This window comes from Podarcis pityusensis (assembly GCF_964106645.2).
Source record: "Podarcis pityusensis genome assembly, chromosome: W".
Lineage (NCBI taxonomy): Eukaryota > Metazoa > Chordata > Lepidosauria > Squamata > Lacertidae > Podarcis > Podarcis pityusensis.
Window position 1 is genome coordinate 29,081,734 of NC_138045.1, and position 15,835 is coordinate 29,097,568.

The 15,835-nt window shown below is 47.3% G+C and overlaps 2 long non-coding RNA genes across 2 annotated transcripts in view; both read left to right on the forward strand.

Annotated features, from left to right (window-relative positions):
- Positions 1–15,835, forward strand: part of LOC308467840 — a 788,853-nt gene that overhangs the window by 394,396 nt on the left and 378,622 nt on the right. The window lies entirely within an intron of this gene.
- Positions 6,456–15,835, forward strand: part of LOC308467833 — a 220,708-nt gene continuing 211,328 nt past the window's right edge. Inside the window, exon 1 of the long non-coding RNA XR_013981328.1 lies at positions 6,456–6,543. This is a non-coding gene — a long non-coding RNA (uncharacterized lncRNA). The remainder of the gene's footprint in view (positions 6,544–15,835) is intronic.

Genomic DNA, 15,835 nt, shown 5'->3' on the forward strand with positions numbered 1-15,835 from the left:
CTAAGATGCATATCTCTCAACTTATGCCAAACAGCTTGTGCAGTCTCTTGACCCTCTAAGTTCACCAGCAAGTGGTCTGAAACACTCAAAATAATTGTCCCTCGGGCTTTCATATCTGCAGCATGCCACTCAGCCCAATCATCATCATCCTTATCTGGAGGGTCATCTTCTATCGTGTGAAATAGCTTTTCCCTCTGTAAAAGCGCTTTCATCTTTACTTGCCAAACTGCATAGGTTTCAGGCGTGAGGAGAGGAAAGGACAGAGCCATCTGGCCACAATGTGCACAGGCCATGTCTGCTATTACTTAGAGCAAGACACTTCCCTCGTGCAACACAGATAAAGCCTTGACTCCTTCAGCCACTCTCTCTCCCACTCAGAGCGCAATTAACAGGCAAACAGGGATGCTATCTTCTTCCTTTGGCAGTCAGCAACATACCTCCATAAATCAAGCAGCAGCAAGAGCAACAGCGGCAGCTTGAACACTCTGCTCCAAAACAGCTCTGCTTCTGGGCACCGCAAATCAGTCCAGCATGCAACGTCCGTTCCACCGTCCGGCAATCAGCAACAGAAACCTCTGGCGACTGGGACGCCTGGGACGCCTGGGATGACTGGAACAACGCCAGGTCAGACGACTGGAACAACGACTGGGCCCATAACCGATGTCAGCATCGCCCTAGAGCCAGTGCACCAACTGGACTCTTGCACCTCAACCCCGACTGGGCTAGGCGAGCTGGGTAGCACCGCCAGAGACCTCCTTCTCACAGGAAACGGTCACAGTGCTGTGGACTCACAGCTCAGAGCTGAGAGCACCGGATTCACTGTCTCAATAATACAGTCGTTGCGCAGCAGAGTTTTGCAGAGTCTTGCAGAGTATAAACCACTCGGAGAGCAGCTCTGTAGAATATCTTCCTTTTATTCTATAACTACAACTATGATACAAAACTATATACAGAGCTGAATATTCTAAGCATAAATCAATGCTACACTGAGAGTCTGCAGCTGCTCTAACAGCAATCTTATCTCTAGGATCTCCAACACTCTCACTCTCTCCGATACACTGACTGACTGACTCTCTCTCACACACACAGATATGTTGCTGGGCAGAATAAGTAGATAGGCAGGACACGCCTCCTTCTCTCTGGAGAGTCAGCAGAGACCATCAGGAGATGATCAGGAGATTCTTGTGTATGGGAGGGGTGAAATCTCCTCAATTCCAGCCCTCAACAAGCTCAGTCAGTGAGTCACCAGGGGGAGCAAGGTCCCGCAAGGCCTGACGGAATCTATCAGGGTCCATCAGCCTCTGCGGGCGAGCCCAAATCGGCTCGCCACCTAAGCAGGGTGGGGGTGGAAAATCAATCCTGGCTTTCAGAGCGTAGTGATCAGACCATGGCACCTTCATCGAAGGAGACATGATCACATCTATACCGATGCCAAAGATCAAATCCAGCGTGTGGCCTGCTTGATGTGTGGGGCCTGAAACAAACTGGGAGAGCCCTAGTGTCGCCATGGAAGACACCAGGTCCAGAGCCTGTGAGGAGGGAGTGGCATCAGCATGGATGTTGAAGTCCCCCAATACCAATAGGTTAGGCAACTCCAAGTCCCAGCCGGCCACCGCCTCCAGCAGGCCTGACAGGGTGGCTGCTGGTGCGCTAGGTGGCCGGTACACCAACCAGACAGCCAAGCTCACCTCAGAGCCCCACACTAGGCCAACACATTCAATGCCGGGGATCGATGGCGATGGTAGAGCCCTGAAAGAACAATCTTCCCAGATTAATAATGCCACCCCTCCCCCCCGGCCCACAGTCCGCGACTGGTGGAGGACGGAGAAACCCGGGGTGCCATCTCTCGTAAGGTAACAGTTTCCCCTTCGCACACCCAGGTCTCCATCACACAAGCCAGGTCGACCCCCTGCGAGGTGAAGAAATCTCGTAGGGTGGCGGTTTTGTTGCCTATAGACCTGGCATTTCACAACACCAGTGACGGAGGTGAGTAATCCTTGCTCACCCTACCTTCGTACCTCGGGATGGGACGCAGATTGGAAAGGGTACGAGCATATCCGTATCTCGATCCCCTTCGCCTATGACATCTGCCCCCACTGCCATACCTCCCTCGCCCCACTACGGTAGCAATCCCAAGCCTCAAACCAACCTCCATTTACAAAATAGAAAAACAAATCAGACCAAAAACAATTATACCAAAGCAGCAGCTTTGTGGAATGCTTTGAAAGTTGCCCATCTGGCAGCATTTTCAGCACAGGAAAGGTAGGTCCCGGCTGTTTCCCAGATTGAGTGTGATTGCAGGGATGCCAAAGGCGCCGGTTGCAAACTGCAGGCACAGCTGATTGTGATGTCATACCAGGCAGCATTGCAACCACCAGGGGGAGCTGAGGGCTCTGTTTCCTGTGGAAATCAAGGTCACCTTCGCAGAAATCCAAAGGCAAAAGGTAAACGGAGACAAAAGCCTGCAGATGGCCAGAAGCAGGGGGGCAAGCAGCCCAGGCCAGTTGAAAACAAGGCTTTGTTTGCTGGTACTGCTTCTCCAGAGGCCAAAGGCCGGTTTGTTGTGGATTCTGGAGCCACAAGGCAACTGTGCAGAAATCGGCATTTGTTTATTTTCTTCACGCCTCAGGATGGAGAGAGCCAACAGGCTGATGGAAAGATGTTGAGAATTGCAGGAGTCGGGACTGTGAAACTGGCAAGTCTGCACACAACCATCAGCAAAGTACTTTTTGTTCCAGATTCTGCAGAAAAGTTGCTCAGCATCCCACAGCTGACTGAGCAAGACTTTGAGATTGTTAGGATATTTCCGTTCCACCTTAAGAGGGAGCAGGCTTTGTGAGTCACATAGTCTGCGCATTTCCTGTTCACAGGAAGTTCATGTTTTCTATTGCTTTCGTTTCTCTCTGTGTGCCAGAGACACTGAAGCTGGCAGTCATTTTTTTTCTTTGTTCTGACCAACGCTGAATAAACTTGTAAATATGCTCTCCTGCGTGCATCTTTCGCTGTGCATTATCTGCTGATAGAGCGTGCATCGGCTCTAGAATGTGGCAGGCTATTTCTGGAGCTCATGTCGCTAATTGCTGATACTGCGTGTCTACGGGAGATCGATGGACGTCCGGACACAGCTTGGGGGCCATGATGGACTTTGTCTCCCTGGCAGTATCCCAACAACAGGTTTCGGGCCCAGATTCACGGCACTTACAGGAGAGTAAGACTGCGACGGACTGCTGAGAGGTATGTGGAGGAAAAGCGAAAGTGAGGCTTTTCGTAGCCGTGGCAAAGTCTCTTTGATGTCCGGCTGGCCTAATTGGTCTGGAAGCTGCACCAAGCAAGCTTCGTGATTTATGGGTGCCAAGATAAAGAGTCTCTGAAGTGAAAAAGGCTCACGGCTCCAGTGAATAGCTGAAATGGAGTTTTTCCAAGCTTCTGAAGCTGGTGAGTGCCCAAAGTTAAATCGGCACAATTATGAGACCTGGGCAAAATGGTGTGAAAGTTTGCTGCATCAGTTTGGAGTGTGGCATACTGTGTCTGAAGCCCCTCCAGTTCCTCTGACAGATAGATGGAGGGCCCAGAATTCGAAGGCCATAGATGTAATAGTCTTGTCCGTCTCTCTGGAGGACATTAAAACGCTTGCTGGCAACACCACTGCACGTAAGATGTGGAATGCTTTGAAGATAGCCCATCTGCCAGTCATCCCAGCCCAGAGTTTGACTGCATCAGAGGTCCTGGCTGTTTCCCAGAATGCGAGTGAATGCAGGGATGCTGAGGGCACCGATTGCAAGCTGTAGGGGGAGCTGACTGTGATGTCATCCCAGGCAGCATTCCAGCCTCCAGGGGGAGCCAAGGAGTCGGCAGCTGAGAGCTCTGTTTCTCATGAGAACCAAGGTCATCACCTTTGCAGAGGCTGGAAGGGCAGAGGTAAACAGAGCAAGATGCCTGCAGATGGCCCGAAGCACAAGGGGGGTGAAGAGCCCATGCCAGTGGAAAACAAGGCTTTGTTTGCTGGCACAGCTTCACCAAAGGCTAAAGGCAAGTTTGATGGCCAGGAGCAGGGGGGCAAGCAGCAAAAGCCCACGCCGGTGGAAAACAAGGTTTTGCTTGCCAGAAAAGGCCAAGGCCAGATTTATTATTGATTCGGGATGCACCCGCCATCTGGCAAAAGATAGGCATCTCTTTATCTCCTTCAAACCTCAAGATGGTGAGATCCACCTGGCTGACGGAAAGACGTTACGAATTGCAGGAGAAGGGACTGTGAAACTGGCAAGTCTGCACACTACCATCAGAGATGTACTTTATGTTCCAGGTGCTGCAGACAACTTGCTCAGTGTCCCACAGCTTACTGGGCGTGGTTTTGAGATTTCCTTCAAGAGGAGCGTCTGTGTCATCAGGAAAGGCAAAGAGGACATTTTGCATGCAAAGTTTATAGATGGATTGTTCTGTATAACTTATGATGACAATGGTGCTGTTGTGTCTAATGTTGATTCTTGTTGTGTTGCACAAACTAACAAAGTTCTTCATGCAGGATGCATTCATGATGCACATCACAGATTTTGTCACTTGTCTTGGCAGGCGCTGGCCAAGATGCCAGGATTGGTTGAGGGTTTGAACATCAAACCCTGTAAGTTTCACATGAAATGTGTATCTTGTGCAGAGAACAAGGTGGAGGTTGCTCCAAAAGGCAAGGAGTCTAGCAGGCAGGCTTCCAAACCCTATCAGCTAGTCCACGCAGACCTGGTTGGTCCACTTGCGCCCTCTTTGGGAGGAGCAAGGTACTTCATGGTTCTAATTGATTCTTTTTCCAGGTACATTCATATGTTTATGCTCGAGCAGAAATCGCAAGCGTTTCCTAAGTTCAAGGCATTCTGTGCTTGGTTGGAGAATGTTCACAGTAAACGTATCGGCTGTCTCTTTACTGATTGAGGCGGGGAATTCACTTCTCAGCAGTTTGAAGCTTTCCTGACTGAGAAGGGAATCCAGCATGACTTGTCAACGCCTAGATCGCCATGGATGAATGGACTTGTGGAGCGAGCAAATCAAACGTTGCTGCAAGGAATGAAAACATTGTTGCATGATGCCAGTCTCCCTGAGAAGTATTGGGGGGAGGCTCTGTCGACTTTTGTTTACACTTTTAATCGCAGACTGTCATCACCTATTGGTTGTACCCCCTATGAGAAGATGTTTGGTAAGAAACGCAACATCAAGCACATGAGAATCTTTGGTTCTGACATGTGGGTACACACCCCACAGAGCAACAAGCTTGGGAAGCGTGGGGCACATGGTTTGTTCATGGGGTACGAAAAAGGAGCATACAGGGTATGGATGACTGACTCTAAGTCCATTAAGTTCACAAAGAGTGTTGAGTACAATCCTAAGTGGGGGGGAAAATGTGGGAATTTTCCAGAGTTACCCAGAGGAGGATGAAGGTGATGTGAAAAAAGCAGATGATGTTGAGGAAGCTGAGGAAGCTGAGGATGATGATGATGATGATCAGAGTTTGGATTCCAGTTCTTCCAACAGGGGAAAAAACCCTTTCGCTTCCGCTCTTTTCCCCTCCTCTCACTGACCTTTTCGCGCCTTCGAGTTTTTGGGCTAGCTATTCCCGGCCTCTCTCCATCTGTTTCTGAGCTAAGACTGGCATTTTGTGTATCCCTGCTCTGGCTCCCCCTTCCTTGGTCACTATGCTCAGGAATCAGATTACCATTGCTATCTGCTGCCTGCTCTCTGTTCTCTGAAGCCATGCCGCTAGGCTGCCACTCCTCCCTCTCACATTCCAGCTCACATTCCAGTGTCCTTATCTCTCTTTGTCTGTTCTCATTCCCAGCCTCTGTCAGCTCTGGAACGAAGCTGACATGAAGGTTGCTCCGAAAGGCAAAGTGTCCTCGCAGCTAGTCCACGCAGACCTGGTTGCACCCTCTTTGGGTGGAGCAAGGTACTTCATGGTTTTAATTGATTCTTTTTCCAGGTACATTCATGTGTTTATACTCCAGCAGAAGTCAGAAGTGTTTTCTAGGTTCAAGGCGTTCTGTGCTTGGTTGGAAAATGCTCACAATAAACGCATTGGCTGTTTGTTTTCTGATCGAGGCGGTGAATTCACTTCTCAGCAGTTTGAAGCTTTCCTGACTGAGAAGGAAATCCAGCACGACCTCTCAAGTCCCAGATCTCCATGGGAGAATGGACTTTGCGAGCGGGCAAGCCAGACTTTGCTGCAAGGCCTAAAAACCTTGTTGCATGATGCCAATTTCCCTGAGAAATATTGGGTGGAGTCTTTGAATACTTTTGTTTATTCGTACAACAGGAGACAGTCATCACCTATTGGTTGTACTCCCTATGAGAAGGTGTTTGGTAAGAAACCTTACGTCAAGCACATGAGAATCTTTGGTTTTGACATGTGGGTTCACACCCCACAGAGCAGCAAGCTTGGGAAGCGTGGGGCACATGGTTTGTTCATGGGGTACGAAAAAGGTGCATACAGGGTATTCATGACTGACTCTAAGCCCATTAGGTTCACAAAGAGTGTTGAGTACAATCCTAAATGGGGGGGATGTGGGGATTTTCCAGAGTTACTCAGGAGAGGAGGATGAAGATGATGAGGTTGAAGAAGAAGCTGAGGATGATGATCAGAGTTTGGATTCCAGCTCAGTGGGCGGCACTGCTGCTGATGTCAGTGACAGTGATGACACAGCAGACTACAAGAGCGCAAAGTCCTCATTCAGACCATCTGATGCATCTGACACTGAACTGGAAGAACCACTGTTCACCATTGGCCACTTTTCTCCTAAGGAAGAGGAGATGAGTGCAGAAGACTTGCGCCTAGTAGGCAGATCTGAAAGGGCCACAAAAGGCAAACCTCCAAAGAGATTTGCTGATGAGTTTGCTAAGACAGCAACTGCTGTTCTTGGTAGCTCAGAGGTGTGGGAACCTTCAAGCTTCAAAGAGGTCCAGGAGTTAACCTCTAAAGATGCTGAGCCATGGCTTAATGCCATGAAAGCCGAAGTTGATTCCTTGAATAGGAACCAAACCTGGGAGCTGGTACCGGTAGTCCCAGGAATGAGGCTGGTTGGCAGCAAATGGGTCTTCAAGGCCAAGACAGATCAGACTGGCAAGGTTGTCAGGCAAAAAGCCAGATTGGTCGCCAGAGGTTTTTCACAGGTACCAGGACAGGATTACCACGAGACCTACTTACCCCCCGTCAAGTATGAGAGCATTAGGTTAATGCTCAAGATTGCTGCAGAGGAGAAACTGCACGTTTCTCATCACAATGTGAACACAGCGTTTTTGTATGGGGTTTTGGGGGAGGAGCTGTATATGCTTCCACCTGATGGAATGCAGGTACAGAAGGGAATGGTCTGTAAACTACGGAAATCCCTATATGGTGTCAAGCAGAGTGCCAGGTGTTGGAACACGAAACTCACTGAGACATTGCTTTCTCTTGGTTTTCACCAAGGCAAAGCTGATCCATGTGTGTTTGTCAAGGAGGAGGGGCAAAACAAACTGTATTGTTTATGTTTTGTTGATGATCTTCTGATGTTTTGGAAGAATGAGGCTTTGTACCCAAGCACCCTAGCTCAGCTGAAGGAGCACTTTGACATGAAGGATCTTGGTGAGGTATCCAACTATCTTTCTCTGCAGGTGGAGAAGGAGCAAGCAGGTAATTTTCTGGTACACCAGACACAGAAAATTGCCGATGTATTAACCAGGCTGAATTTGGTTGATGCAAACCCAGCAGACACACCGATGGCGACAGGTTACCAGGTAGATAGTACTGCTGAAGCATTTTCTGACACCACACTGTATAAATGCATTCTAGGCAAGCTGAGAAAAGCCAGCCGCTATATATATTTGTAAAATTGGATCTCGGACAGGTACAGACGCTGGCTCAGGCCTAGAACATGGAGAAAAGCCAGCATCTGGTACATGTTTTCAGCAGAGAGACCTTATACTACTATTAAATGAGAAAACCTACGTCTGACTTTACACTTGCTGTGATGACAACAATAGCTCAAACAAATACTTATGAGCTTTTATTTTTTATTTTTAAATGATATTTATTGAAAATTTTTTAAAATTACAAAAAAGACAAAACAGAAAAATAAAAATAAAAAATAAAACCATCATTCTCAAATTCTCCACTTTCATTACCTTCTTTCTTTGACCTCCTCCTCCCTTTTCTTGTATCCTAATTAATAATTATCGGAGCAAATCCTTCCCATAATTCATAGTATTCTGTCATTACATTACCTTAATCTATTTTCATCTTATCTTATAGAAAACCTTAAAGCTTAAAACTTAAATCTTATTTTTACCAACTTCTCATAACCATAACATTCTTACCTAATTCTTTAAACATTTTTACAAGAGCCAAGTAATTTCATTTCAACATTTTTCTAACATTCATCAATTTTATAAAACAATCCTAATGATAAAAAAAGAAATAAGAACAATCCAATCTTCATCCAGCTTCCCTTCCTCCTGGTCCCGGGTTTTGTCAGTCCTTTTTATCCCATTGATCTAGCGCATTAACCTGGTGACCTTATATCCGAGGCCCTCAAGTCTCTTCCATGTCCCTTCCTCATATTTTCCTTTCACTCGTGGGAACTCCAGCTTGGTAATGTTTTTGACCCTTTTCAACAAATCAGCCCCTTTTCCATAGTCCAGACTAAACTCCATGTGGTATTTAAAGACATGTTTCAGATTCCCTCCAAAATTGAGAGCCCCCACAGCTCCAAACATCTGACGGCCCATTGCCAGACTCGGAAAGTCCAAACATCCCTGCATGGGGGGGTCAGTCCAACCCCCCATTTCCAAACCAATCCAAACTTTATCTTTCCAAATCTGGTTTTTTCCAAGTTCATTTGTCAGATCCAAAGGCTCATATTCCTGCAGGGCCGAAAATCCCTCCCTTTCTGGCGCCCAAGATTCAGCAACAGCCTCTTCTCTCATCTGTTCTGTCATGGCACACTCCTGTTTTAGTTCCTGGGTGGGCTCCATATAGTTTCCCACTGCCTGTTCAAAAGTTCTGACCGCATTAGTCATCAAATCCGTCTTCTGATTTAATTGATCCAATAGGGCATTTGTTTTACAGAGAGCACACAAAAGAGCTTCTGAAAACATTGTCCTGCAAGGTCACAAGTCCTTTCCCACGGTTGTAATCTGTGGCAGCTGCAAGCTCCCTGGAATTAGTTACAGTTTCACAGTCTCCCTCTAGGGGGAAAACTTCTGGTTGTTCTTTCTTTTAAGGACAATAGCAACAAAGTTTCTTTTTTAAGATATTTTGTCAATATTTGTTCCTTTAAAATGCGAAAGGAAACAATGGAATCACAATGTTACTCTTCTTTTAGCTATCTGTCAAAGACATCTGTCTCTGGTCAATGAGCTTCAAACGTCAGTTCTGACACCCCGCTCCAGGATCAGGACGGTGGAAAGTTACTTTGCTTTAGACTCACTTCTGCAGGTTTAAACAGTCCAAAAAAAATCCCCCTTCTTCTCCTGCTACCGAAGGGGGTTTCAACAATTTTAAATGATGAAAGCCAATCCTTTGAAAGTGATTTTCTAAGCTCTAGTTTACGTTGTCTTTGCTTTATTCTGACTACAAAGAAACGGAAGGCTGACTTCCTGTTTAGACCTTCCCGTTTCAGTACCAAATTGGAGTGAATTTTAAAGTCCAATTCCTTTCTGCTCGCCAGTTCTTATTTAAAGTCCAATTGTTCAATGTTTAAGTACTCACGGGTGATTATTTTAGATGCCAAATTGTCCCAGGAAAAAGGCAGCGCTCTCCGGCAACGGCTATGCGGCTTCGCTCCACGGAAAAAGCAATTGACTCACAGCACCGCGCCACTTCCCCCTCTTCGCTTCGGAGCCCGTTAGTGGGTTCCTTTGCGGGTTGGGGGGGGCGCTAAGGGTGCCCGCCGAGTCCCATGGTCACAGGCTTCATCCGCCTGTGATTTTTGAAAGGGTCCCCGCTTCGCCGTAGCGGAAAAGACCCGTTTCGCACGGAGCTGGTTCCTCCAGTTCAGAGGGAGTCCACCATTGCCGATGGCGCCACCCCGGAAGTCAAATACTTATGAGCTTTTAAGCTTTCTGTTTGTGTGAATGATTTCAGATGCCAGATTATCACCTATGTTACCTTGTTAACGTACTTCATCTTTGTGTCATTGAAGATCATGCTGATGGAAAGGGGCAAGTTATATAAAATATTTTTCAGGCATGAATAAAAGTATTTTGGGGGGGAACCGGGGGGGGGAGGGACCCCATTCCTGTGGGATTATACCCTGCATTGTCTAACCCCACTTTTTGGTGGCCCCGCTCCGCCGGGTGTATGACCCCTTGGAGCCGCTCAACGCCGAGGGCAACTGGCCTCCACGCACCTTTACTATGCAACATGTGCCGTTTAAAAGTGCGGATGTTTGCAATTGGAAAAACCAGAATCCTTCTTTTGAAGAGGATCCAGCTAAAATAATTGGACTATTTGAAGGTGTGTTTAAAACTTAAAAGGTACATGCCGGGGCTAGAGAGCATCTGAGAGCAGCGGGCAATAATGATGCTGCAATTGAAATAGCTTATCCTAGACAAACCCCTAATTGGGACTATAATACTGCTAATGGGAGAGCAACATTAGAAACATATCATAGAATCGTGTTAGAAGGCATGAGGAAAGCGGCTAAAAACCCATCAATATGGCTAAGGTAGTGGAAGTGACCAACCCATAGCCTATATGTCTGAAAAATTAACCACTACGGAACAAGGTTTGCCTACCTGCATGTGAGCAGTAGTGCAAAGAAGGCAGCATCAGATTGGACTGTTATGACTGATCTACACCAACCCCTTCGACTCACCATTTCTCGGCGCCCACCAGACGACCGCCCTGCTGGTGCCACCCCTGGAAGCTGGCACCTCTACACACGGCAGAAGAATCCAGCATGGACTAGAAGAGGACCTTTTCTGTCCTTTCCTTTTCTTTTCTTTCCCTTTGAATATACAGCTTTGTGGGAGGTACCCCAGGTATTAGAAGAAGGAGGTATTAGGAAATAGATATATCCCTGCACCCAAATGCCGCAGATAGGACTGCGGGTGACCATGGTTTTGGCCAGGATGGTACTCTTCTTATTTCTGGCCATCGGCGCACCCACACCGCTTAAGGTAACCCAGCAATTAATGAGAGAGTGGGGTGCCCACAACACATACAATAAATGGTTGCAAATGGCAGAAATGGTAGCCTATTCTGCAAACTGAACCAATTGCACGGTCTGCACTCTGGGACCTACAGATGCTTTGGGAGGAATACCCCTCCTCCCTGTTCCTTGGAATGAGTCCTCAGTTACGGCCCCGATTTTGGGTTCCGCCAGATTTTGTGCCGCGTTAAATTTGACGGGAGGAGCCTGTGGCTTTAATATCTCTGACCATGGTGAGGCTATTCAAAACTTGGCGGCAGAAATAGAGAAAGTAGCCCATGTTCCTGTCCCAGCGTGGAACGGGTGGGACATGTCCTGGTGGACTGATTGGCTTCCGAACCTTGGGTGGCTTAGAGGACTTTCAATGATGTTAATGGGCCCCTTGCTGATTTTGCTTCTTCTCTGCTCCTGTATACCCTGCTTATTGCAATGTTTGCAAAATATGATGCATAAAATGTTGTTGCGAATGATTCGGCCCCAGATCATAGCACTGACATGAGAATACCGGCCAGTGCCTTGGGACTGTCCAAAAGAAGAGGAGGGAATGAAGGGATGGGTTTCCCAAATCTAAAACCTGACTGTGCAGTCAGTCTGAAATGGGCCCCAAAATCCCCATCTTTCCTTCTCCATTAGCTAAAATGCATTAACTTGAGCACTTGAGCCAAGAACCCAGCTGTATAAATAAAGCTCTCTCCTTTATCAGTACGTGACGCTTAATGAATGGCCTTGTCAGTTCCGAAGTGGAGACAGGATGGCAGAGCTGGGGCTTATCTTATCTTGTGTGTTGTAAATATCCTGACACACTGACGCACAGACCTTGCAAGACACCCCCACACTTGGGAATGACGCCAGGAGTGCTCTTAGAGTTGGTGACCTTCTTGTCAGCTTTGCCTTTGAGCCAGTGCCACCGACTGGGCTCAACCACTTCAGCCCGACTGGGCCAGGCAAGCTGGGGTAGCACTTCCAGAGACCTTCTTCTGCAGGAACAGGTCTAAGTGCTGTGGACTCACAACTCAGAGCTGTGAGCACCGAACTCACTTCCAGAAGACAGCGGTGCGCAGCAGAGTATAGCAGAGCATAAATCACTCGGACGACAGCGCTGAAGAATATCTTCTTTTATTCACTAACAGCTACTGTACTATACAAACTATATACAAATGGAGACGCTGGACTGCACTGCGTGTTACAGCTGCTTTCTGCAGCGACCTTATCTACACAGAGATAACACTCAGTCTCCCCCTTTGAAGTGAGGCTGGAGCGGAATAAGTAGCAAGCACAATCCACCCCCTCCTCTCTGGAAAATCAGCAGATTCTTGCAATGGGAGGGGTGAAATCTCCTCACTTCTTACCCCAAGATAAGGAATACAGGAACAGGAACATCTGTTTATGGTCATGGATGTCAACTTACGTGTATAAGCTGACGTGGCTGGATTCCTGGGGAAGGGGGGAGACGGTGCCTGGAGGATATATATACTGTATGCAATTTCTCTAGTTTTTGTGCTTGCTGTGAACCAATTCACGCAGTGCCTTCTGCTATCCGGAGAGCGGAATAAACTCTTTCTCTGAACCAAACCTCAGTGTTATTTGACTCCTTCCTCCCTGTTCTGGGAGCAACTCTCACCGTACCAATCGGTAAAATCTAATAAGGCTACACAAGCACTTCTGGAGTGTGCTACATGTACAACCATTGTCTGTTTGACTGGCTGTGCAAAAAGCAGATGACAGTAAGCCTAGGTTCCTGTGAAGCAGAACTCAATGCCCTGTCATTTTCACTCATGGATTGTGAATGGTTGATGCAACTGTTTCAGGACATCAGAGTTTCTGTGAAATGTCCTGTATCAAGACAATAGGTCCTGTTTGGCTTTGCTGAACTTAGAGAGTTGCAAGCAAAGAACCAAATACTTGCAGATAAAGTTACATCATGCAAGAGAGTGTATTCAGAAAGTACTCATTCAGGTGTCCTACATGCCAGGATACAAAATTCCTGCAGATCTGTTGTCTAAGGTTGTTAACAGAGAATAACTTAAGGTTTATGTACAGAAGTTGTAGTACCACAGGTACTACAGGTTACATGGAAAGGGGGAGGATGTTAGGCTATAGTTGCATTCCGCCTTAAATGGGTACAGGCATGACGTTTGTGTATCACATGCCTGTTTACTCCCAGCACTGTCTGCTGGGAACTTCCGTTGTATATTGCTTTTATGTTACTGCTGTTTTGCTGGACACGAAGGCAAGCAGTCATTTTTTCCTTTGTTCCTGAACTACACTGAATAAATGCTATAAATATGCTTGCACGTATTTCTCTGCCTGCCTCTTCTGCTGTGAGTGATTTACACATTCTGCTGAAAGGGCGTGCATGGGTCTCTAAACGTATCTGAGGCTCGTGTCGCTGACTGATGCTGTTCCACGGGAGACCGGTGATCATCCGGAGCCAGCTGGGGGCCTGCCTGAATCCCCTGTCTCCCCAGCAGTATCCCAACACTGGCCACAGTGATCCATGCGATGGTCACCTCCAGGCTTGATTACTGTAACTCGATCTATGCGGGGCTGCGCTTGAAGCTGACCCAGAAACTCCAGCAGGTGCAGAATGCTGTGGTGAGGCTCCTTACGGGGTCCTTGCCGCGGGATCACATTCAGCCAGTGCTTTACCAACTGCACTGGCTTCCGGTGGAGTACAGGGTCAGATTTAAGGTGCTGGTTTTGACCTTTAAAACCCTATGAGGCCTAGGACCCACATACCTACGGGACCGCCTCTCCTGGTATGCCCCACAGAGGACCTTAAGGTCCACAAATGACAACACTTTGGAGGTCCCAAGTCACAAGGTGGTTAGATTGGTCTCAACTAGGGCCAGGGCCTTTTCAGTTCTGGCCCCGACTTGGTGGATCACTCTGTCACAAGAGACTAGGGCCCTGCGGAACTTGGCATATTTCCGCAGGGCCTGCAAGACAGAGCTGTTCTGCCTGGCCTTTGGTTTGGACTCAGTTTCTCTTATGTTTCCCTCCCCTTATGGTTTTGATCTATGGGCTACTTTTAAAATGAGGCTGCATTTTAAATTATATTTTAACCTGTATTTTAAATTGTTTTTTTCCCCCTATTATGTTTTTATTGTAATTTTACTGGTGTTAGCCGCCCTGAGCCCGGCTCTGGCTGCGAAGGGAGGGGTATAAATTATTATTATTATTCCCAGTCATGAAACCAAATCCATCTAACACTGGTGATTAAAAAGCCCCCCCCCCCCAGGTAATAGTATCCTGTTAGAATGGAAGATGGCGCCGAGGCAAGTCACGCTTTCCGGCGCTCACTTTTATTCTTTTAAAACCTTATCTTAATTGCCCGCCGGATGCCAATTTCTAACAAACGGAAAACATTTTAAAGACTCTGAGCACTTTCATAATTCCTGTTGGCTCTGCGAGCTTCAGCTTGTCTTCAGCTTGTCCCAGCCTGCTCCCTCCCTCCTTATCAGCTGCCCGGTCAAGGTTGCCAGAGAGGAGAGAAAGCTGCTGCCTGAACTGAGAGCAGAGAGAGAAGAGGTCTAAAGACAGAACTGTGAACTGCTTACCGGACCAACGGTGCCTGGAGAAGGAGGGTAAGGAGAGACACGACTGTGAGCCCTGCTTTGAGACTGGCCCATAGACACCCAGCTCTGCTGAACACAGAGAAAGATAAAGCTTGGAGATTCGGGGGTTAACTGACCCCCGCCCAGCTGGGGGGCTGTGTGAACTAGCTGGGGACAGCATTCCTGCTTCGCAGCTGAAGAGGAAGTACAGTAGCTGGAAAGACTCTCCATTTTAACAAACTGTTCTGAGGAGACCAGCATTTATACTCTCAGAGACTCCTGGTGAAGGCATCTTGAGTTTTTTACAGGAAGATTTTAATCTACACAATAACTCTATAACAGTGTATCGGATAGGACCCTCTGGAGGTTTGGAAAACCGGCTTCAGCAAGATATCGTCCTGTGCCCTGCCTTATGTGGTAGGCCTCTGAAAGACTGCTTAGAAGGAGTCAGTGAACCAGCCCACAGAAAGTTTCCCTTCTGGGGCTCTTGGATATCCTTCGTTCAGTATAGGGTGGTGGGAGATGGTCTCCAAAGACTAAGCTAGGGCCCGAAATACAAGGTTATCATAGCTGCACATGCGCTATAGCCAAACTCCACTATTATCCTTTTCCAGCTGCACATAAATTGCCTAAATAAGGCAATTTTAATTTTAACATAGTTTTTAGCCGTTTTATTACTGCTGTCTCTTTGGCAGCATTGTTTTGTTTTATTATTATATTCCGACTAGGTTGCAGCATTTGTGAAACAGCGCTGGTCGCATGACTGAGGTGAAAACTACAGGCTTAGGATAATCGCTAAGATTTAAAAGCAGAGAACTCAAAATAGAGAAATATACTGAGGTTGTTGATGAGCACATCAGGAAGCTGCTGCAGAGAGCAGGTGGGAATATAGATTGACACCCCCACTTGCCCCCCAATTTAAGGCAGTCGCACCCGGGGTAAACTGCCCTCTCTCTATATTAAGACAACTTTTACCATGGTTTTTACTAGAAGAACATATAAGGAGTTGGGTATACTGCCTGACTCGGCAATCAGCCCCCCGGGCCCTGGTAAAAGACAAAGCAAAATCACAAATTATTTTCCTAAGATGGAGGAGGGTAAGAGTCCACA